This window comes from Onychomys torridus, chromosome 21 (assembly GCF_903995425.1).
Source record: "Onychomys torridus chromosome 21, mOncTor1.1, whole genome shotgun sequence".
Taxonomy (NCBI): domain Eukaryota; kingdom Metazoa; phylum Chordata; class Mammalia; order Rodentia; family Cricetidae; genus Onychomys; species Onychomys torridus.
In genome coordinates this window covers 53,345,517-53,370,199 of record NC_050463.1, presented here as the reverse complement: position 1 = coordinate 53,370,199, position 24,683 = coordinate 53,345,517, and the positions used below count along the sequence as shown (strand labels likewise).

The 24,683-nt window shown below is 40.3% G+C and overlaps 1 long non-coding RNA gene across 2 annotated transcripts in view; it reads left to right on the top strand.

Annotated features, from left to right (window-relative positions):
• The window catches only part of LOC118571981, a 38,699-nt gene extending 15,906 nt beyond the window's left edge, over window positions 1-22,793 (top strand). Inside the window, exons 2-6 of one of the 2 annotated variants that reach the window (XR_004943417.1) lie at window positions 4,105-4,193; window positions 4,306-4,513; window positions 4,901-5,094; window positions 20,746-20,895; window positions 22,669-22,793. This is a non-coding gene — a long non-coding RNA (uncharacterized LOC118571981). Of the gene's footprint in view, window positions 1-4,104; window positions 4,194-4,305; window positions 4,552-4,900; window positions 5,095-20,745; window positions 20,896-22,668 lie in introns of both variants that reach the window. The other variant, XR_004943418.1, reaches the window with a different exon arrangement.
• Window positions 22,794-24,683: the final 1,890 nt, after the last annotated feature.

The window sequence follows — 24,683 nt, the reverse complement described above, 5'->3', positions numbered from 1 at the left end:
TGAAAGCTGTCACTATTAGTATCTTCAGATAAAAATTTAAAAGAATCATGATGAATGCTCCTTATTCAAATCTAAAATGAAAATTTATGTCTGGGCTATTGTTATATTGCTTTCACAAAGGACCTATATTTAGAGACATATCTATCATTTATAATGCAATTGTTTATCTGATTCACAGTAAAAAATCTTTTTCAATTCATAATTTTTAAGAAATATGGAACCTAAATGGCAGAATATGTATCTTTATAAAGTATTCTTACACATAATGAAGTTGCTTCATTTAGAGTCTAAAATACACATTATATGATGGCTAATCATCATGATGTTATTGCTTCTTGATATTTACATATGCATAGTTAATAATCCAGTATATGAAGCCCTTGTGGAATGACAGGAGACACCCAATGAGGAGTGCAGAACCCTGTTTGATTTCTGATGCTATGCCAAGACTTGATGAAAATCTCACAAAAGAACTTGGAGGACTCACATACCCCTTGTTACTCTGATCCCTCTATATCTCAGCTAGTCTGGCTTCCTGTACAGGATAATCACATCTCAATGACACCTCTGAACTCTGACTCCATGAGCCAACTCCCATGACCTTATTGCTCAGATTTTCAATGACTCTATTTAACCCTCTGGTTGCAGGGAATTCTTCAGAGGACCTAATGTTTGAGGAGGATAAAAAAAAATACAGAACCTATCAATTCTGCAATCTCTACTGTGATGAATTCTAAGCTGTTGTTTTAGTTAGGGTTTCTATGCTGTGAAGAGACACCATGACCAAGACAGCTCTTATAAATGAAAACATTTAATTGAGGCTGGCTTACAATTTCAGAGATTTAGTTCATTATCATCATGGTGAGAAGCATGGCAGAATGCAGGCAGAAATGGTGCTGGAGAAGGAGCTAAGAGTTCTACATTTTGATCCACAGACAGCAGAAGCAACTGCCCCACACTGAGCATAGCTTGAGCATATAAAACCTCAAGCCCATCCCCACAGTGACACACTTCCTCCAACAAAACCACACCTACACCAACAAGGCCACACCTTCTAATAGTGCCACTTTCTATGATCCAGGCATTCAAACACATGAGTCTATGGGGACCCATACTTATTTAAACCACCACAGCAGTCTTGGTTTGCTTGTCATTTAGGTGATAAAACACTGACTAAAAATAACTCGGGGAGGAAAGTGTTCAGTTGGCTGACACATTGCAGTTCATCATGAAGGAAAACCAAGGCAGGAACCCATGGCAGGAACCTGGTGGCAGAAAAAGAAGAGAGGCACTGGACAAACGCTGCTTACTGCTTGCCCCTGACTTTTGCTCAGTTTGCTGCCATTTATAACCCAGGACTGCCTGTCCAGGGATGGCACCAGTGGGCCAGGCCCTCCTCCATCAGTTAGCAACCAAGAAAATGACTGGCAGAAGTTCCCATAAGTCAATCTGATGGAGGCAATTCCTCATTTAAGGTTCCCTCTTCCCAGGCATGTCAAGTTGACAACCAAGAATACTTATTACATGAGCCATTTTAAGAAATACCATTTGTATTAAGACACCTAGATAAAAAACATAATGCTGGAATCAAATAACATCTTTCAATGATATTCGTTAACAATATAGTGAGGAAAAAGGCAAAACAAACTGAAGAAAAGCCATAGAACTGCATGTACATGGAGAGTGGCTGTACTGTTAGTTTGCTTGAAATTTAGTAAAGAATTGCCTGTACCATTTCTCTCAATATCAAAGATGTAAAATCTACTTTAATTCCCAAAGAATGTGCAACATCAACCTCAGGCCTTGTGTGGACTTCATCTCTAAGCATTCGAATATGTGGAGAGATAAATGGCAAAACCAGTTTTAAAAATCTACAAGAAGAAATTGAAATTTGTCTTTTCCAATTTAGCAATGTAACAAATGTTGACTTATTTCACCAGCCATGTGGTAACCTGACCTTCTGAAATCAATGGCTGAAAAGCCAGGTGAAGTGTAAATCACATCTTCAGACACTGGAAATACCTGTTCCCAAGGACCAGGTCCTTGCTGAAGATAGGAGCAAGCTCCATAATAACTGCAGTGGCTCCAGAATGCTTCTGTAAGAGTCAGCTCCCCGGGGGAGCTCAGAGGCATACCCCTCAGTTGCCTACATGCCCATGATTTTGTCTATGATCCTGATGCCCAAAGAACAGTGACTCTTGATCTAGAGTTGCTGGTTGCCAGGAACCTTCTGGCTTTTGTACAGCTGCTCCAATGTGTCCAGGCTCCAGGGATGCTCATAAAATAATGGGGTTAGTTTCCTTCTCTGATCAGGTAAGGCATGTGACATTTAACCCTTTGTCCTTAGGATTCATTTTCTTTTCTCTAAATTCTATGATTTGTTTTGGGCTGCTTTTCAGTGGTAAACATTCCAGGCCAGTTTCCACAGGTGGAATTAGGCCCTTCATATATATATATATATATATATATATATATATATATATATATATATATATATATATATCCAATTCATCTTTGATAGTGGAAAAGATGTAATTATAGCTTCATTAGACCTTGCCTCTGGGACTTTTGAAGTTCTAGTAATGTATATAGCAGCATTTCATAATTTTGCTGATTTTTCTTTTACTAATTTGATGGTTACTTTCACTTAACAGTGTGGCTTAGCTACAAAGTGCCCAGATTTTTGGTCAGATGTTTTATTTAATAACATTTGTATTGTTAGGTTTAGGGCTAAGTGGGTTGTTCTTAGCTGAAGGCCTGGATAGAGCAGAGACTGGATTGAGAGGAAAGGATTCGAAGTTGGATGAGAAACTTAGGGACCTTCAGTGCCAATTGGGTGTTGCTTTTCTTGTTCCAGTCTCAGTCACCTGCAGGCCTAGGACTTTCCAGGAGCTAAGGAGATATCCATGACTCAAGAGACCCCTTACTACACTATCACTAGCTTTAATTTGGGGTGGTTGTCTTATCTTTTGCCAATGGCTACTGTTTCATTTAATTTGGTCATTCTCCCCCTTAACTGCCTTTGTAGTTTTTATTGAAGTCAATTTTCTCTACAGTGTCCTGTAGGAAGCATTCCCTGGCCTTGTGGGGTTGTACTCAGCCACCATCTTCTACTTACCTGAAGTACAACTTCCACAGATGAGATGTTTTGATTCTAACTTGGTATTTTAAAAATTTTTTAAAGTTTTTTTTTCATTTTACTACAAATTCCAATTCCCTCTCTCTTCCTTTCTCCAACCCCCCAATATCTCCCCATCCACTCCTCAGAGAGGGTATGGCCTCCCTTGGGGAGTCAACAGAGTCTGGCATACTAAGTTGAGGCAGGATCAAGCCCCTACCCTGTGTCAAGGCTGATCAAAGTATCCCACCATAGGGAATGTGTTCCAAAAAGCCATTTCATGCACCTGGAATAAGTCCTGGTCCCACTGCTAGGGGCTCCCCAAACAGATCTAGCCACACAACTCTCACCCACATCCAAAGGGCCTAGTTCAGTCCCATGTAGGTTCCCCAGCTGTCAGTGCAGAGTCCATGAGCTCCTACTGGATTGTCTCTGTGGTTTTCCCCCATCATGATCTTGACCTCAATTGCTCCTGTGATCCCTCCTACCTCTCTTCAACTGAACTTTAGAAGCTCAGCCCAGTGCTCATGCTCATCTGCTTCCATCAGTTACTGGATATAGGTTCTGTGATGACAATTAGGGCTATCAGTAATCTGATTATAGGACAAGGTAAGTTCAGGCACCTTCTCCATTATTGTTAGGATTCTTGGTTGGTGTCATCCTTGTGGAATCCTGTTATTTCCCTAGCACCTGGTTTCTCTCTAAACCCCTAGTGGTTCCCTCTACCAAGATATCTCTTTCATTGTTCTCCCTCTCTGTCCCTCCCTCCACTTGGCCATCTCAGTTCCTCCTGTTCCCATCCCCCATCCCTTTTCTTCTGCCTCCTCCCAGTTTGCCCAGGAGATCGTAACTATTTTCCCTTCCTGGGGCCCTCCATGTGTGTCCCTTTTAGGGTCATACTTTTTACCTCGCTTCTCTGGGGTTCTAACATGCTTTTGTATTTTTATAACATTAAGGTGTTTGGTATACTTGTGTCTTCCACACAGATGGCAGCTCATGGTTGTGGGTAAGATCTCTGGACCAAGCTCTCTCCTGTCTGCAGAAAAGTGCCATTTCCCACTATTCTTAGGGACATGTGAGTGTTCTTTTTTGCCTCTTATGACCTACATATCCTGCCTTTGGTTTCATCATTATTTTATCCACCAACAAAGGGCATCTCACCTTCTGGACCAAATCTTCTCCCCCAGAAACCTAGTACATGGAGGTTGCAACGCATGATATGTGGACCATCTCATGAAGAGGAAGAACACCACAGACTTACAGGCTGGGACCTGCAATGCTGTGCCTCATGCACACTTCTAGACAGAGGAACAGAGCTGGCTCTTACCAGTGTCAGCTGAGGAGTCCCAGGAACTGGCTTTGAAGATGCATCGTATGTCCATGGCCTGGTCACCTGTGAGTGATAGGAATAACCAAGAAGCACAGCTACCAAGGTAGAGCAAACCCTTAAAGTCTGTCACAGGAGCAGCATTTTCTCCTAGGCACGAGGCTCCTGCTGACCACCATGAGCCCATGACTGATCTGTGCCAGAGGTTCTGGTAGACTCACCACCAGTACAGACCCAGGCAAGGAAGCATAGGTGTCATAGGGCCATAGTGTGGTCACAGCTCACCAGCTGCTGCTCAATACACCTTGAGTGTCTTTTAAACCTCCATTCCTGTGCTGTTTTTCAAGCATTTGGACAGCAGACTCTATCCTCTGCCACTTACCTGTGTGATGAGAACCCCGCTCCCTGACCCCTGAAGCTGTGTCCTCTTCTTTTACACATTCTCCTCTCTCCAGTGCAGGGTCGTGTTTGTAAGGAGCTGACACACAAGAACAATTGATGTGTGAAAAGAACCAGAAGGAGAAGAGGAGGAAGCCGCCGGAACCACAGTTTCTAAGCCTGTCTACACCTGGAGTAGACTACTGACATCCTGCCATGCCCAGCCTGCTCTTGACATGTCCCCTGTAGTCTCCTCACACAGACACACCAGGTATTCCCACCTGCAGAGGCTTATTATGTTTCTACTTTGTAGGTGAAGTGACAGGCTCTTCCTGTGATTTTTACCTGGGTCACATCCAATTTTTCCCTTAAAACATTTTTTTTCCATTTCACTAAAACCCTGTGATAATTTCGTGCACATTCCCATAAGCTTCTCAAGGGTTTTCTCCACTATTTTTAAAGTTCATTCCCTTCAGAACAATGTCTGGGGCATGTCAATGCCACATGTTTTCCAGAACCTTAGACCAAAAAACTGCCTGTTGTTGGTAAAACATAAATATTTATTTACCTGTTTTAACTGGTTAACCATCCATTAGTACACTTTAAATGAATAAATTTACTTAATTTTTTAATCTTTATAACAGAAGTTCACAAAGTGACAAGTATTTTAATATTCAATGGCTTCTCTTCCATAAGCATTTCACCCACAAGGATAGGCACAGTGGTTTTTTTTCACAATTTCATTTGCATAATAGATTTAGTGGCTAATAAATAAATGGAACTGTGAACAAACATTTCTTTCCTTCAGGGACAGAATTATGTGATTCTATTCTGGCAGTAATTCACCTGATTTTTAAATCAGGTTGGCAGTGATTCAGAGCCCTTATCAACATGCAGTAGGCCCAAGAGTGAAGAAAGGGTGTCTCCTTGAGTAGTGTCCTCATTTGTCATTGGTGCCTAATCGGTGGGAATTCACTGACCCATACCCACTTGTTATTTTGTTCAAGCTTTCCAACACTCAAGAAAGTGTACCAACCAGTGAACATCTTGCAGATTTGGGAAACTCAAGGAGCCTGTCATCACAAAACAAACAAACGAACAATAAGAACAGAGCGCTCATTTCACAAGGGAATTAGAGGTAGTTTACTCTTGAGCCAGTTTGAGTGACAGTGGCCTAAGAACACAGCTTTAGGTTATGCAGACTCCAAATTCTAATGTGGAAGCAGTTTCATGAAGTTTTTAGTTTTACAGAATGAAAAAAGCCATAAATCAAGGCAAGTTTAAAATACATGGTTGGGTACATCGTAGCGGAAGGCACAGTGAGATGGAGAAAGTTTTTCTCTAGGACTCAGATACTATCTAATGACATTCTGAGCTTTTGGATTGGTGGGAGCTAGTGATCTGCTAAATTAACAGATTCCAAACCATCTTATCTATTAGTCACAGGATAGTCATTCCAACACAGAGGCAGGTAAGGAATGGATATTCAAGGGCCAAAGCTGACTCTGGAGTTGTAACATTCCAACTCTTTATATTGCTGCACTCCTAATCAATGAGTCTTTGCAGACACAACTTCTTTCCAGGAATTCTTGTTCACAAGCCTTGTATTCTAAACAAGGTGGAGTTGTAAGACTATAGGTTAGGTTTTTAGCCACCCTATGCCTTATGAGCAGCAGAATTCATGTCTTCTGGATCTAGCATTTGATATGCCAACCATCCCTGAGCAGATGAATACATCCACAAAGAGAAATGAACCTCTATAATCCTGCCCTCCCCCCAGAATTCATGGATTGTCCATCATATAACTGATCACCCAACTACTCATTTGTTTGCAATAACTACACAGTTGACTTTAAGCTTTTTAACCATTCATTGTCATTTCCCTTCCTCTCTTACAATAAGTACAGGCTAACAGTGACATGAAGGACTGTTAATAAAGTGACAGACATTGGGTGATACATGAATACTGTCTAGCATAGAGAAAACTTACAAATTTCCATGATATTTGTAATCTTTTTCTATGAATCCTTTCATACTTTATCCACGTAGTATCTTACACACCTGGAAATCCTAACAGGGGGATTGTATGCATTTCTAAGGAGTTACTTGATTAACATTGCTCTGCTTTCAAGAAAATCACTAAGTATTCTGTCATTTTAAGACATCAGTCATGATATCACTGAACAGTCTACAGTAGATTCACACAAGACAAAAATGGTCAAAGGTCCCAGCTCATTTGGGGGCACAGCTAAGTGACTTTATCTCTAAGACCAAATTGTAATGAGATTAATGTTGGAAGAAATATGATTTAGTACAAATCTCTTTTGCCATTTGATAATAGAATTGTAAGTGACTATCTTTAATGGCTTTTCTATTAGTGTCTTCACAAAAGGTTATATAATTTTGAATGAGATCTGATTGTAAAATGTGAGCAGGATTCTAGGAGTTTAAGACAGAATTTCTTAGCCTTATGCCATTTCAACTCAAAGTTTATGTTACATTATTTTAAACATCACTCATTTAGTGCTGAAACATACAGATTTCAACAACTGTGGAATTAATTTCCCCTGGAATTTTCCAAAACGTTACTTTATTCTATTAATTATTCATTAAAAATATGATTAATGTGGTATAATCTGACTATGAAAGATGCATGTTTGTAAACAGGCCCTTGGATTTGTGTCATATGAAGCCCACAGTAGTTCATGAAAAATATCTAAGGCAATCTTTTGATTGTCTATTTTTGCTCATGAATATACCCTCAGTAAAATATTGTGAATTCAGTGTAGTTCTTGAAAGATTTTTAAAGGTTCTTCCTCTCTGGAAAGAAATTCATAAATATGAATGATCTCCTCCATTAGAGAGGCATGACATTTATCTTTATATATTAAGAAAGTGAATCAGCTGGCAACATATCCCCCAGGAAGGATTGCAGCCACATCCTGGGAAAATGTCATTAACCAGGACTTCAGCAATAGTAACTGAATCAGCACAGTCAATAAGAGGAGACTGAACTTCATTCTTTTCCCAGGGCAAAGCATGAGGAAGAACTATAGGCAAAGAAGGAATGCTGAGAGCAGGAAAAATTGTCTTCCCTAGGAAAGAACACACTAATTGGTTGTCCATACCAAATGGTCAGCCCTGAAAAAATACATAAAAGTAACATTATACAGACTGAGCAGGTTATATTTAGGAATATATGTGCATATATACATGTAATAACATATATATGTGTGTGTGTGTGTGTGTGTGTGTGTGTGTGTGTGTGTGTGTGTGTTTTAAACAGACCTATTGCAATCAATGAGATTGTAACTCTTATTAAATGCCTCCCCACAAAGAAAAGCCTAGGACTAAATGGATTTGCTGCTGAATTTTACCAAACATTTAAGGAATATCTCATATGAGCTCTTCTTAATTTGTTCTACAAAATTGAAAGTGATGGAATACTAACAAACTACTTTTAAGAATCTAATATTATCCTGATACCAAAACCAGATAAAGACACTACAAAACAATGAAAAAAAAAAGAAAAGAATGCTACAGATTAATTTCTTTGGTGAACATGGATACAAAACCTCTCCATGAAATACGTTCATAATGAATTCAGGAACACCTTATGATTATACATAATGACCACATAAATAAACTTAAAGAGAAGTCATATATTAATTTCAATTGATGCTGAAAAGGCATTTGAAAACATCCAACATGCCTCCATGATGAAAGTTCTGGAGGCTTTAGTAGTAAATAAAATGTATCTGAAAATAATGACTATATAACAAACTTACAGCCAACATTATATTAAATGGAGAGAAACTGAGAGCATTTTATCCAAAATTAGGAATGAAACAAGATGTCCATTCTCTGTTGTCTTATTTGATGTAATACTTGAAGTCTTAGCTATAATAATTAGATAAAAGAAAGACATAAAAGTGATAAAAATAGGAAAGGACGAAGTCAAACTATCCCTATTTGTAGATGACATGATTCATTACTTAAAAGACTCTGTTGGACACTACTAGAAAACTCTTGTTCTCAAAAAAACACAATAAAGTTGCAAGATATAAAAAAAGAGTAGCCTTAATTTATCCCAACAATGTACTCTCAGAGAAAGAAATTAGAAAAAATATTCCAATCAAATAACTCAGGGTTATATATCTAAATAAAGAGTGAAAAACCTCTACAATGAAAACTTCAAAACTGAAAAAGGAAATCACAGAAGATTCTAGACATTCTGTTCTCCTGGACTGGCAAAAATTAATGTTGTGGAAAATGACCAAACTATCAAAATTCTGATAACATATTTTACAGGTTTAAAAACTGCATCAATTCATATGAAACCACAAAAGAACACAAATAGTCAATGCAATCCTAAGGAGTAAGAAAACAACCAGAGGTGTTACAATGCCTGATGAAATTACACTATAGAACTGTAGTAATAAAGACAGCCTGGTACTAAAAATAGACAAGAAGACCAATAAAATGGAATAGAGGACCCTGAAATAAAGTGACAAAACTGTGCCCACTTAATGACAAAAGAGGAAAAACATATGTTGAAGAAAAGGCCTGTTCAACAATGATCCTGACAAAACTGTATTTCTCTTCTGTCCTGCAGAAGAATGGAATTGGATTCTTATCCTTCAACTTATACAAAAGTAAGAGACCTTAATTTATAAATGGAAACATTGTAATTTCAAAAAGGAGACAGATGTGATACTCTTCTAGATATTAGGGCAGGAAAGAATTTTCTGAATACAGCACCAACAGCAGAGACCCTAACCCCAAGTATAAACAGTTGGGATTACATGAAAGGAGATCATCAGCAAGGCAAATAGATACTCGACAGATGAGATAAATCTTTACCATATTTGCTTCAGACAATGGGCTGATATCCAGAATTGCCAAAAAAAAAAAAAAACTGCCAATAAAATATTAAACAAAGTCACAGAATCTCAGAAGGAAAAAAAAAAACATGTTTTCTCTCTTATCTATTCAGTAACATATATATATTTAACAAATGTATGTGTATTTTCAGCATAATATGTAGAAAAAGAATAAGAAATGCTAAGTATTGGTGGAAGGACTAAATGCAGGCAATGAATATGAGTTACAAAAGAGGACATAAAGTAATTGTTTTTCTAGTACTAACTCTGCCATTTTTATGTGGTGAGCAAGTGAATAAAAATATGTTCAATAGTACAAATATAAAATCCACTGTGAAGTTCCACAGGGTCTTTTCTGAATGGCTACTCCAGTTGTGTAGAAATTCATTGACCTATATAGTCTGTGGGCCTGGTTAACTTTGGTGTGTGATTTTCTGTTGGTGGATCCTAACAGCTCCCTCAAGGGAGGGGGTGAGAGGTGCAGCATGAATGACACAGACAGTGAATGGCAAAGAGCAGACTCCTGATGTCTGTGTCATTGACACCACACCTTCTCATCCCCTCCCCTGAAGGATCTGTTAGGATCCAGCAACATCTGGCACCCAATATGGGGCTATTCTTTATTCCTTGGGGAAAAACAGCCCATTGATATCTCTGAGCTGGTTTATACGTATTAGGTTCCCACATAATAAAGGCAAAATGATCTCAATCCTGTGGCATCATAAGAATTTGAAAAAAGGCAATCCTTAATATTTAAAACTAAAATATAATAAGATGGAGTAATAGTGCCGGGGTGGGGCAGGCCTGTCTGTGTAGATCCCATTTTTTTTCCATTAGACTATTAACTACATGAAGATCCTGCAAGAGGTGGTAGCATCCCAATTTTTTACAGATAATAAATATAAGGATATTATGTTTACATGTGGCTGGATCTAGGTGCCCCATCTTTAGCTGTTTTGCAACTAATTCCTTTAGGATTGACAGCTTGGGCTCAATTATAGGTTATTGTTCCACCCATACATCTTGAGCTGAGAGCCACATCAATGGAATGGGATCAGGGGGCTAAGTTTCAGTGAATCTTATGGGGACAGTGGCCCTTATAATTAGGGGTGTGGATCTCGTGCAGCGTCATGGAATGTAGGACTCACTTTTTCACAGACCTCAAAGTCATCAAAAAAGGCCCTGTCATCTGTAGTTAGGACAATATCCACATCCTCCAAAATACCTCTGCCCCACAGGTTCCTAGGTATAGTAGAAATGATAGGGTGAATGGCTCCCTGATTACCATCAAGATCCTTCCAATGGACCAGATGGGTGGTCTTAGAATCTTGTTGGCCTCCCACACCACTTATGGGCAGGCAGAGTTTAAACTTGCAATGAGGGAAGCAAAGCACCCCAGTCTCCATTAAAATGGTGGTGTCCATACCCATGTCAACCAAACATTTGACAGCTTGTCCATCAAGATAGACAGTTAGCATTGGGAGTGTGGGAAAATGGGTATTGTTCTTTACTTGCTTTTTTAAAATGGTTTTTAGAGAAAAATTCCAACTCATTCTTCATATCAACCACAGATCCCTCCCATCCCTCCTCCTGTTCCCCTCAGCTTTACCTCCCTCCATCCACCCTTACCTTCTCTCCCTCCATCCAAAGGGTAAGGAGTCAGCAAAGCCTGGTACATTCAGTTGAGGCAGAACCAAGCCCCTCCCCTCTGTATCAAGGCTGAGCAAGATCCACAGATACAGGGATTTACTTACTATTTTTTATAACAAAGTCTTTGTGGAAATGTAACGTTTACAGAGGATTTGTGATTAGCATGGATACTTTTCCTGAAAATGTATGTTTTGGTGTGTTTTAAATGACTCTAACTCTAAAATGAGTACAGGGGTACCAGATCCCATAAGAAACATCAAGATCAAAGCTCATCCAGGCTCTGAAGACCCACAGTCCTTCCAGGAGAACAAGCAATTTACAATTACTGCAGAGTGTCATATAGTACAGGAAGCTATTCCTGTTCACCTCCATATCTTAGAAGCATCTGTGTGCTGCATGTGCTTACACTGGCAATGGATGCATCATGGCACTTTAGAGACACAATCCAAGTTAAACAGGTATATTGCTAAACAAGAAGAGCTTTCAAATCAGTCCTCACAGCCCTTAAAGACTGTGTGATCAGAGCATAGAAGTCACTTTTCCAATGCTAAACATTTTCAGATAGATAGATAGATGATAAGTAGGAAGATGACAGATGATAGATAGATAGATAGATAGATAGATAGATAGATAGATAGATAGATAGATAGACGGGCAGAAAGACAGAGAGACAAACATAGGCAGACAGACAGATAGATGATAGATGGTCCAATAGGCAGATAGACAGATAGATAGACAAATAGACACAGACAGATAGATAGACAGATACTCACTGGCCCTGCCTGGGCATTCTAGTTGGCTCTAATTTGGTTTTGTAAGATTCATCTCTGCACCAAAGCTCTAATAAAGGTTCTTATTCTGAGGTCAACTCCCAGGTATCAAATAATCAGAACAGATCAAATGCTAAGATTTGAGGAAAGATAGCTTGCATAAGAGGGAAATTTAGTTTGCTGACCCACATCATAAAATGCAACACTCAAGGAGTCAATGGAATATTTCAGTTTGAAGTCAAGGGGTCAACAGGGCTGGGTTCAAAAAGAAAGTATTTACTTCAGGCCAGGTTTGTGAATGCTACTCTCCTGTGCCTCTTCTGTCAGCCTGTCAGCATGCCCCATCCCTTTGGATAAAGACAAAAAGTTGTTTGGAATAGAGACCAAACTATCTCCCTCTTATTAACATTGATAGTCTGTAAAGATACTGTTTACAGTCTAATTACATTCTGAGGTAATATATCAAAGATTACAAAACAAAGTACCAGGTGGCAGCTTGGCTCATAATGGTCATCAGTTGAAAGAAAATGGGTTTTGGAGTAAGGAGTATAGTAGTCAACCATGTAGAATGCCCCCCAAGTCTGTATAAAAAGTGTGGTATGTGGAACCATGAAGCTACCTGGACTCTAACTAGATTCAGGAGGTGCCCAAAGGGCCAAAAGAGAGTGAAGACCCACTGCTAAAGACAAAATATCCTAAATCAACAGAAAGAGACACCAAATTCTGCTGCATGACACTTTGCCTGTTGTGAGTCACCCTAGTCTTTTAAAAGCCACTGCTAACATTGAGACTGTTCAGGGAGCCCTGGACAGCACTTTTGGTTAATGTTGGATCCTTTTTAAGATGCAGCCCCTTGTGCACACACATTCCAGGGGATCTCTAGGTTGAAAGCCTAGGTCATCATCCTAGGAAATCTAGAAAATTAGTATATTTGTCCTTGGAACAGAAGAGCTTTAGTGCCCTTTCCCAGGGAACAGCACAGATAACAGATGTTACCTTTGACTTTCAAATTTGGAAAATAATGTACGTTATAGCATAGAGTATCTACTGGTCTTTAAAATCTCCAAGGTTGTATCATGGTCAAAGCTAAGTGTCCTTGATGTGGGCTTATTGCCCAGGCTTTGGGCATTATGATGCCTCTTAGCTGTCAAATGAAGGAAGCTGAGGTTTTCTACTTTGTGCTCTGTCACAGGACAGTGTATGTCCTGGGAGCTTGGCAGTGGTCTCCTATTGGGAATGCTCTTCTCTTCTCACTTCCACATATAGCCCACACTCTCCCCAGCTCCCCTCCTGGATCAGAAGTCAGGCTCGCCTGCACAGTCTTCTTTGTATTTTAGTGATTTCCTTTCCCTTGCCTCACTCTGGATATGTTATATATGTCATGTCCTGAGATGGTTAATAATTCCAGTTCGACAGAATCTACAGACAAGCCTCTAGGCAAAGACTGTCTGGATTAGTTCATTGAAGCGGGAAGATCCTCCCCAAACTGCAGGTGGCACTACTTCATGGTTTGAGGGTTTCAAACTGAATAGAAAAGGAGAAATAGAACTGAAGACCAATGTTTATTTTTCTCTGATTCATCACTGTAGGTACAACATGGGCCTTGAAGCTCCATCCACATGCCTTCCCACCATGATGGGATGTATCTGCTTGACTGTTACTCAAAATAAACCCCTTCTTCCTACAGCCACTTTATGTGGGTTATTTGGTCACAATATGAAGCCCTGGAACCAGGGACCATACCTCCATAATATGCAGTATCAGGCAGAACTAGCTTCCAGCCTTGCTGCTGCGCAGCAAGGGACACCTGAGGTAAGATATGGGACTCTGTGACACTGGTCCATTCTTCTATACCCTGGAGGCTCTGTGGAGTAAAGAGGCACACTGGCTCTTCCTTTTTGAAATGGCATGAATTCTGAGAATAGAACCCATCTGTATGGGGAAGGGTCATTGCCTCAATATCTGTCAGCAGTATGTCTTTGCTCATCTTGCCCCAGTTGGAAGTCCCAGTTCTCATACTTGGCTGGCAGCCAATCTTTTCCTATCATATTCCAGAATCATCCATGACCTTGATCCTGCCCTTCTGCAAGGCATTGCAGTGTTGCTAGAGACAGTTGAGGATGGGACACAGTAGGTCAGTGCCTGACACATGCCACTATGGGGTAGAATCTCTCCTTACTTGTGTTGTGTCCTCTTCCTGTTTTACTTATCACAGACAGAGTTGTCAATTCCAGGTGTTACATGTTGAAGAACTCTAAGAATTGGTTAATTTTTTAAATGTATCTCTCAACTGTCGAAACTTGAACATTTTCCACTTGAGCTCATGACAAAGCAATTTGGTCAATTTATGTGTTTTGACAAGGTACCTAAGGGTGTAACTGAACTGAGATAACTTCTGGAATTTCAAAGAGAGTTTCAAGGCTGCTTTTTGGCTTCTGCAATGGTCTTGCTGAAAATACAGTGACAACTTTATTTAGTATCTGAAAGACAACAAGCAAAAAACTTGGTTAGCACATTGCCAACCATCATAGGGTGAGCACAGGAAGAATAGTGATCAGAGTAGACTTGTTGAATATAAGAAAGCTCCCACTGAGGTTCCCGGGAGACACAAAAAAGGTTTAGGTGGGGTGGGTGGGTAAGCATTTAGGTAATCAGTCCAGTGGTGGTGATTTGGCACTGCCAAACCATGCTGACATCTCTTTCAGTCTGAAAATCCCCTTCTGCTCCCATTGCCCAGCCAAGAAGCCCAATAATGCTGTGGTTTTTTTTTTTTTTTTTTTTTTTAGAAGAAAATAATCACAATTCTATTTATCCTTTATCTCTGGTCTTTCAAACATTGTCATAGAGCTGTTTTATGGTATCTCTGATACCAACAAGTAGAATTATTTATCATTCTGTTGTTTTAATCACATTTTTGGCTTGTGGAGCTATCTTCTTGGCATATGTTTTTATTAAACATGTTGTCATTGTCTTCTAGTCCATTGAGTTAAGCTATCTCTCCAAAATCCCCAAATGTTCACTGAACCTTTAGGTTTTATGTAAACACTCATCCTGCATGTACATCTGTACTCATTTGCAAACACACAGGCGAACACATAGTCAGATTATGAGAGGAGACTACCTTCTCAGGGTAAGATATGACTCTGGTAACTTTTCCAGGTTGTGCCTTTGGCTCTAAGGGCCCTGGAAATATGCTGTGATTATGTCCTCTGGGGTTAGCTGCCTATGACAATGTGTTAAGTCTCTAAGAAAGACAGCAGAACATTGGGATCAGAAGAACTCTCAATGAACATTGGGATCAGAAGAACTCTCAATGAACTTTGGGATCAGAAGTGTCTCTGCCCTGGTGGAGCTCATCACAGCACTAACACAATAAGGGCTCCACGGTCTTGTCTCCCTACCACTGCTCTGGAGACATTACCTCTGTCTTCCTACACCTTCTCTGTCCGGTCTTCTCAGTAGCACAGCAGGCAAAGAACTTGCCAAAGACACTCAGTATATGCCAACATCAAAACCCAAGGTCAGCTAAAGGTAGGTGCATCATCCTAGAGATGGCCAGTCAACAACAGCCAGAAAGCAGAGCAAGCTTCCAGTCAGCTTGACAAGAAGTAGTCCTGCTAGATAGGTAAGAGAAACTGGATGTGGGAAGAATCACAGGAAGCAGGTAGCTCCTTTACCATTGACTCTGAGAGCCTCTGACACGTTTATGGCATTCTGCTTCTGCTCTGTTCAATATAGAGATTAATTTTGTACTATCTACCTGAACTAGATAGACTGTCACTCTACAAAAGATGTATGGCTAAATTAGCAGCTGATTTAACTAATGATTTACTTGTAGACCAACAAAAGCAAGAAGGATTGAAATTACTTAAAAGTCAGATTTTGTAAGAGTATGTATTATGAACATCTGAAAAGGAGTTCCAAGGTAAGAACTATTTGGGGATAAGGTTCATCAGTGGTGTATGGAGAAGCCCAGGAGAAACCTTGCTGAGCTTTGAATGGATACCCAGGAACTCATGGAGGATGCCCACAGATATCCTTTCACTCTTGGGCATACAGAACAGATGTTACAGAATTCAACTTCTCTGATCAACTGATTTTGAACCTTCCATACCTCCTAAACAAAAGCATGGTAGGTAAGACAAGAGACCTAAGCAAAAGAAGATTTCAGGTGACCCTAACGCGTTCTTAAAGTCAAAATCCAACTATGTTAGAGAAGATTCACAAGAATCTACTAGGAAAAAAATTTCTGGAAAGAAAATGGAACAAGTTACATGAACAGAGGAAATAGTGCAAAGCTCTAGCACTGGCAGGGTAAGACAGACCTAAACCCTGAATCAAGTTCTGCTCATGAGAGGCAAATGTTGCTACTACAACCAATGGCCATGGAGGAATATTTCCACCATGTGATGTAGTTCAAGTTCCACCAGGCTTGGCAAACACAAATGCAAACAGAAAGTGAGTGAGAGCTGTAATCCACACCAGAGTGCAAACTGGTTACAGTAGCTTCTTGGGACACCAGCAAGAGATTGTACCTCAGGAAATTATACATTACATGAGTTCCTGGTGTGTTTCTTGCTAAAAAAAAAAAAAAAAATTGCATCAAACCTCTTCCTATCAACAGGAAGTACATACAGCATTCAGACCAGCTACACAGGAGCTGCCTCCCAGCTAAATGGATCTAAGGTGGGATATCACAGAGGGAAGGTGAACACTGTTTCCCCCTTATGTAGCAAAGCCAGCTTGTAAAGTTGTAGAAGGCAAGGTATTTGATGCCTCTGACGTTGACACCAAGAACATCTTTTCTCTGTGTATGTCTTTCCTAACTTCACTGGAAGCCTGGCACTGTAGTTGACATCTCACTTATGAGTTTAAATTGGAGCAGAAGGAACTCTGAACTCCTGAGAAAGACTAGCTGCCTATTAGGAGGGCTAAATCTGATATTTTTCTCTTTTCTCCATCCACCTGATTTATCAATGTTTTGTGCAGATGATTGATAAAACAATGTTGTCTTGGTTTAAATGGAGTCCCTCAAGCAAGGAGCTGGCACTTGAATGAAGAGCTTCAGGGCAGTAGGGGAGTTCTTTGCCTGGGCTGTGGGCTGAAAACTAATGCTGCGATATCCTCTCCCATCCTAACCTTTGTACACATAGGTCCTGGAAACACCTGCAGACCTTCATGTATGAATCATAGATTCTGTTTCCAGGGATACTGGGATCTTTCTTGCAAGTGTTTCTGTACAGATGACACAAAAGCTAGTGTCATTGGGCTTGACTTGTTGGCCTCTGCACAGAAGACCACAAGTTAAAGTTTAAATTCTTTAGTTAAACTGTGCTTCTCTCCACCTGTTGATGCTCATGAGTACTAAGAAACCAGAAACTGTAGCATGAAAAGTTGCATGTTGGCAGGGCCTTAGACACTTTACCTGGGAGTCTCTCATCAGGTCTTGTACCCCTGAGCTGGTGCAGACACCCATTCTGCAGCTCTATACTTTCCTGCTGCTTCAACACCAAGGCATAGTTGTTGATCATATCACATTGCATTTGTGGTGTCTCAATATCTCCTTTCACCTCAGTCTGGTAAGAGTGTACATCACAGAAGTGTATACACAGAGACACTCAAATCCCCCAAGAACATTCACTGTGAGTACAACAAAACAAGGTGGAGCACAGTTCATCCATCCTTCTCTTTGCAAAAAGCCTTTATAGGAGCCTCTAGATATGGTGGGAAGCCCATAAGAAGGTTAACTTTGCCTTGAATACGTAGTCCTACCTCTGGGCCCACCAGGAGGAGACAGTACAAGTTAGAAGATTTGGGAACTTAGTATTTAAGGAACTTAACTTTACAAAAGGAGAAGAATTTATTTTATATTCCATCCCTTTATTTGAAGACAACAGAGAGTTGGTAAAATTTAAAGTTCAAGTAGCTCATAGTCATTTGGGCTTACAGAACATCAGTGGAAAGTGAGAACCGGATCAACTGAGACCCTGAACCATGAGCTCTGTCATATTTTCCAAGTGTGGATGTCCTGAGGCCATGCAACCAATTCCAGCTATATAGTTAAGTGGTGATTTCTTCACCACTGTTCACTTTCTGTTTATTTTACTCAGCAAAAAGACGACCATGCTCTGAGGACAGGGTTCCAATATTTTCTGCTGAAATACTGCTTCATTGCATGATAACAAACTTGAATATCACTGTTCTAGGATCTCCACAGGCAATGCTTCCTCAGGGTGATATTTAAACTGATCAACAGCTCATAGTTCTGCCTGAATACCCTCTTCCAAGATTTGTTGATTCTCGCTAATGCCAGGCAGAAACAATGGGCATCTTGTGCACCCACTCAACTTTGAATTGTGGTGCATATTTTAATCTGAGTCTTTGCTAAGAACTATAGGAGCTGATGCTCAGTAAGACTAACTGGTGAGAAATCTTGACTAAGGATAGAAAACTAAAGATGAGGAATCAGATGCTTTGTATGTGAGTTGTGAAGTCTACTTTCTTCAAGATGGACATCTATTGGTGAAATTATTAAGGCCACTCCACATAGTTAAAAGGGAGGTTTATTTTGTGGGGTAACTTACAAATGAAGGAGTAGGTTGCAGGGTCTGGCAAAGGTATAGGGTAGTCCAGCGGTGTTCTCTGGAGAACTCTGCTCGGTCTACTCCAGCATCCGGCGTCCCGGAACCAAGCGAGCCACCTCCTCCTCCTCCTCGGTCTTCCGCTCCTCCTCTGCCCTGCCTTGTGGGCGTGATCATTACTGAAGCCTCAATGGAGGTTGGAACTTCCAGGCCAATGCTGGGATGGCTATCCACTACAGACATCATCCCCAGAAATAAGAGGCCCTAGATAGCAGATATAATCTGTCATCTCAGGTAAGATATGGGGGTAGTATTGACTAGACAGATGGCTGTCATGTATTAATATCCAGGACCAAGTATTAGGAGGTAAGCTATTGGAACCAAGTTGCATGGGATCTCTAACACTTGGCTTTGTCATCTTTGCAGATGAGATGGTACTGCCATTCACTTGGAAGAATCATGAAGTGTGAATGAAATAAAACTTCAATTTTAAAAAGTACAAGCTCTGCTCGAATGCAAAGTAATATCACCAGGAGGGCTTAGGAATTTGGAATGTGGGAGAAGAGGGCAGGGTCACAGGATCAGACAGGGACCTGTTAATATCTGGACATCCAGATGCTATACCTGCTGGGCACTGTGCAAAATATGTGGAAGAGAACTCAAACTAGGAAGGAAGTTTCCTCCCTGTTCTATAAGGAATCTTCTCTGACCGCATTGTACAATACAGTGATTGACTTTGATACAGTCACACAGCTGCAGAAAAATTACCTACTCTGACTATGCTGGATTCACAGTTATTAGAAATTTTGGAAAATATTAAAAAGTAACATACTGTGGTTTTTGTATCAACCATGCAGATTTTGCGTGAAACACTTAGGCATTTATTTCCTTTTTTAAAGTTCTAAATTAAAATAATTTAAAAAAAAACTTTTTGCTTAGAATATATTTGCTAATGTTCTCCAGGTCATTTCAAAGGGTAATGTGTCTTACTTAAGTTACTACTGTAAACAATGATCTGAGGGATTTTATATACTTTCTCAGCAGAGCAAAGGAATGCCCAATTGAGACCAATGCAAGCTCCTTTTGAGTCTGGTTGTGGTACTGCTTCCACAGGGTCTGGAATCAGGGACAAGCTGAGAATGCCCGGTGCTGCTGTTTATCACTTGGTGTATCTCTTTATCTTAGACATTGACAACTCCTGGAGTTCTAGTTCACTTATGGTCTGCTGCTTGCACCCCCTCATGGGGCCTTGCTAATTAAGACATATATTCTCAGGCTCGGGGCCAAAGCTCAGTAGCAGAGTATTTGCCTCCTTCCTGAAAAAAAAAAAAGTTTCTTCTTCTTTGCTCCAGTTTCCAATAACTAAAGTTTTATTAACATGTGACTATTTCATTTTTGCAACAAAACTTAAATGGTCTTATCAATGGCATAAACAAAGCAAAGGACAATAGGTTTTTTGTTTGTTTGTTTTTGAGAAAGGCTGGGTGGGCTAGGGTAGAAATACTAAAAATCAGAATTAGAGGTGAATTCAGGGAAAGTAAAATATGAAGACAAATAAGAAACAGAGGAAAATTAATTTACTAATTAAGTAAGTCTTCTCTGAGACTTGGTGCCTAGGGAACCTTGCTACAGAGCCTGTGGAGTCTCACAGAAAAAAATAATTTTCATAAATTTCTTTTGAAGTAAGCCAAGATACTGATACTGGATACTCTGCTGGATTTCCCATGATTCTGGATACCAGACTAGTTATTCTGACAAGTTATCTGGCCATATGACAGTTGGGGATCTCAGAGTAGGAAAGTCACAACTGAGGTAGCACTAATGGGAAACAGTAGCACAGAACCTGCACAGCTGGGCAGCAGATGTTCACGCGTCCTTACCACTGAGTTCTATGGGGAAAAACATAGCAAGAAACAAATGTAAACAAAATATTTCCATATAACCAAAACTTCTCTACTTTAGCTGTCACCAGCAGTGTGGAAGTCACACCAGAAAAGACATTGAAACATAGCCCGTGTCTGCCTTTGATATTTTTCAGACAAACCTCCTGGGAGCTATATTTTTGGCTCACACGTTATTTAAAATGTGGTAACAAATAAGATGCTATGCTGTCAAGGATAAATTTATTCAAAGTGAAATAACAACTCCATTTTAAAGTAGTCCTATCTCTAGAGATATCTCTTCAAAAGTAAGTATCTTTCTTATTTACCTTTAGTTCTATACATCTCCTTCTTGTGTTTTATAGCAGGTTTTGTTCATTCTTCCAACAAGTATGTCTGAGCCCTTACTATGCAGATCACTTTATTTAGCGTGACGGATAAGAAAAATACAAGGTTCTTATTTCAGGTTTCATAATGTAGAGGTTAATATTTATAAATAATTATTAAAATAGACACAAAGGGATAAAGAGAGATCAGAGAAGCTCCATTTGAAAGAGGGCAGAACAGAAATGTCTTTCTGGGTGAAGTATGCTAAGAGGGAGTCCAATGGGAGCTTTTGTGACCTGCACTGGGATAGTGGCAGAATGTTCCCATTAGGATACTTGAACTGAGACTCATATGAGTAGTGTCCCCACAGGAAATGCATGCTGTACGCAGGATATGACCCAACATAGATAGAAACAATGACCAACTAATAAATGAGAGCAATCTCAACCTCAACTTAAGCTTAAGATTAAGGTTGACAAATAAAAAGTAAAAATCAAACTCAGTTTCCCTACATGTTTAAGATAGCAAGAACACTCCAGAGACCCAGCGGCAACATGAGGAGCAGAGATCTAGAGGGGATGGAGGAGAAGTGGATGCCATCTCTACTCAGAGTATGACCTTCTCTCTCCAACCTCCAAACATATTCAGCATGGACCAGCAATCTCACTGCTAGGAAATCCCACCAAGGCAATAGAGATTCTTTCTGTAGTGCCTTTTAAATTTCCAAATGAGTGGAAATGTTTTAATATTTTAGTCAAAAATCACAGATAAACAGAAACAATGGGTTGATTAATTGAATGTCTATCTGTGCATATCTATATAGAAAGAGATTAGTATCTGTCTATATATTTAGAAAAAAATTATATAAGTATTGTAAATATGTAACTGGAGAGAGAATTACATAAATATTATGTGTGTGTTTGTTTGTGGAAACCTACTCTAAGATATTGGTTCATATCACTAAGACAATTTGACAAGTCACAAGACTTTGGGGATAAGCTGGCCCAAGGACTGGGAGGTAGATGCTACAGCTTGTCTGAAGCAACATAATGCCCTCCTAAGTGGGGATGGCCAGTTTTTTCTTTCTGTAAAGGCCTTGAACCCAATGGATAAGGTCATCAGCACTGGGGGGATAATAGTAGGGTGACAGATTCGAGGGTTGATGTCACTCATAGCTAGCCTCCCAGAAACCCTGGTATGGCAGTTTGAATGGCACCCCCCCCCCACACACACACACCATAGTTTCAGGCATTTGAATACTAGGTCCCCAGTGGGAGTTGTAAATGGAAGCTTTTCTCTGTCTCACACAGTCCCACAGCCACTTCCAAACAATCACTCAGAGGCTTATATTAATTATAAATGCTTGGCCAATGGCTCAGGCTTATTACTAACTAACTCTTACATTTAAATTAATCCATGTCTATTAATCTATGTATTACCACATGTCCTGTGGCTTACTGCTCCTTGGCATCTTGCTCCTTGAGTGGCTTGCTTGACTCCACCCTCTTCATCCCAGTACTCAGCTTGATTTTTCTGCCTAACCTTATCCTGTCTGGCTATTGGCCCAAACAGCTTTATTATCAACCAATGAGAGCAACACACATTCATAGCCTACAGAAGGTCCATCCCACAGCAGGAGCCACTATTTGGAAGGCTTAGGAAATATGGCCTTTTTGAGGAGTATGTCACAGGGCTTTGAGAGCTTGAAGTCTCTTATCATTCCCAACGTGATTTCTCTCTGTTTCTGCTTGCAGTTTGAGATCTGAGCCTTCAGCTCTTCATGCCACCATGCCTGCTGCCTTCCACCTGCCACCACAATTTCCTGTCATAGTGTACTCTTATCCCTCTTGAACCATAAGCACAAATAAACTCTTTCTTATATAAGTAGCCCTGGTCATGGTGTTTGATCATAGAAATAGAAAAGTAACTAATTCATCTGGATAACATTTGACCAGATATCTTAGCAGCTAAAGGCTCAGTCAAGTTGATGACAACTATGGTACCAATGATAGAAAAAGAGTAAAATATCTCATGCTACACCCCCAAGACAGCATTATAGAATAATTAAAAATGATGTAACATACAATTATATGGATAAATGTTTAATGTATTGACACTGAGAAGGCATAGCAGAGAGTGTTACAAGGTATTCTGCCATTCCTATTACATATGTGTTATGCCTATGCCAGTAACATACTCACACACAGGAAAAATGTAAGAGAGCACTTTTAACACAAATAGGTTACCTATGCAGTGAAGCCTTGTGGAACCTTTCTCTAGTTTCTATGCAAGTGTTGATGCACATATATGCTTATGTGAACGTGTGTTCAAGTATATGCTTATGTGCATTTGGAGATATCCTCAGGAATAGTTTCCATCTCTTTTGAAACAGTACTTCCTACTGGCCTAGATCTCACTAATTAGACCAGACTGGTTGTCTAGCAAGGCCCAAGGGATCCTCCTTAGAATTGGGATTACAAGTACATACCATCATACTCAGAATTTTTTAAAATTTAATTTAATTTTACATATCAGCCATGGGTTCCCCTGTCCTGCCCCCTCCCACCCCTGCCCCTGCCCCCCCCCCCCCCCCCGCATTCCCATCTCCTCCAGGGCAAAGACTCCCCTGGGGATTCAGCTCAACCTGGTAGATTCAGTCCAGGAGGGTCCAGTCCTCTCCTTCCAGGCTGAGCAAAGTGTCCCTGCATAAGCCCCAGGTTTCAAACAGCCAGCTCATGCACTAAGGCAGGTCCGGGTCCCACTGCCTGGGTGCCTCCCAAACAGTTCAAGCTATTCAACTGTCTCACTTATCCAGAGGGCCTGATTCAGTTGGGGGCTCCACAGCTTTTGGTTCATAGTTCATGTGTTTCCATTAGTTTGGCTATTTGTCCCTGTGCTTTTTCCAATCTTGGTCTCAACAATTCATGCTCTTACAGTCCCTCTTATTTCTTGACAATTGGACTCCTAGAGCTCCACCTGGGGCCTGGCTGAGGATCTCTGCATCTGCTTCCATCAGTTATTGGATGAGAGTTCCAGCTCGACAGTTAGGGTGTTTGGCCATCTGATCACCAGACTAGGTCAGATCAGGCTTTCTCTCCACCATTGCCAGTAGTCTACAATGGATGTATCATTGTGGATTTCTGGGGACCTCTCTAGCACTTTGCTTCTTCCTGTTCTCATGTGGTCATTATTTATCATGGTCTGTTATTCCTTGTTCTCCCTCTCTGTTCTTGATCCAGCTGGGATCTCCTGCTCCTCTAAGCTCTCTTTCCCTTGAACCTTGCCCTTCATTACCCCTCACTCTCCAAGTTGTTCATGTAGATCTCATCCATTTCTCTGTCATTGGGTGATCCCTGTGTCTTTCTTAGGGTCCTGTTTTCTAGGTAGCCTCCCTGGAGTTATGAGTAGCAGTCTAGTCATTTTTGTTTTACATCTAGTATCCTCCTATGAGTGAGTACATACCATGTTTGTCCTTCTGAGTCTGGGTTACCTCACTCAGGATGATTTTTTCTAGATCCATCCATTTGCCTGCAAACCTCATGATGTCATTGTTTTTCTCTGCTGAGTAGTACTCCATTGTGTATATATATCACGTTTTCTTTACCCATTCTTCAGTTGAAGGGCATCTAGGTTGTTTCCAGGTTCTGGCTATTACAAACAATGCTGATATGAACATAGTTGAACAAATGCCCTTGTGTTATGATTGAGCATTCCTTGGGTATATGCTTTGTCTTGGGGGAGATGGATTCCTAATTTTCTAAGAGAGTGT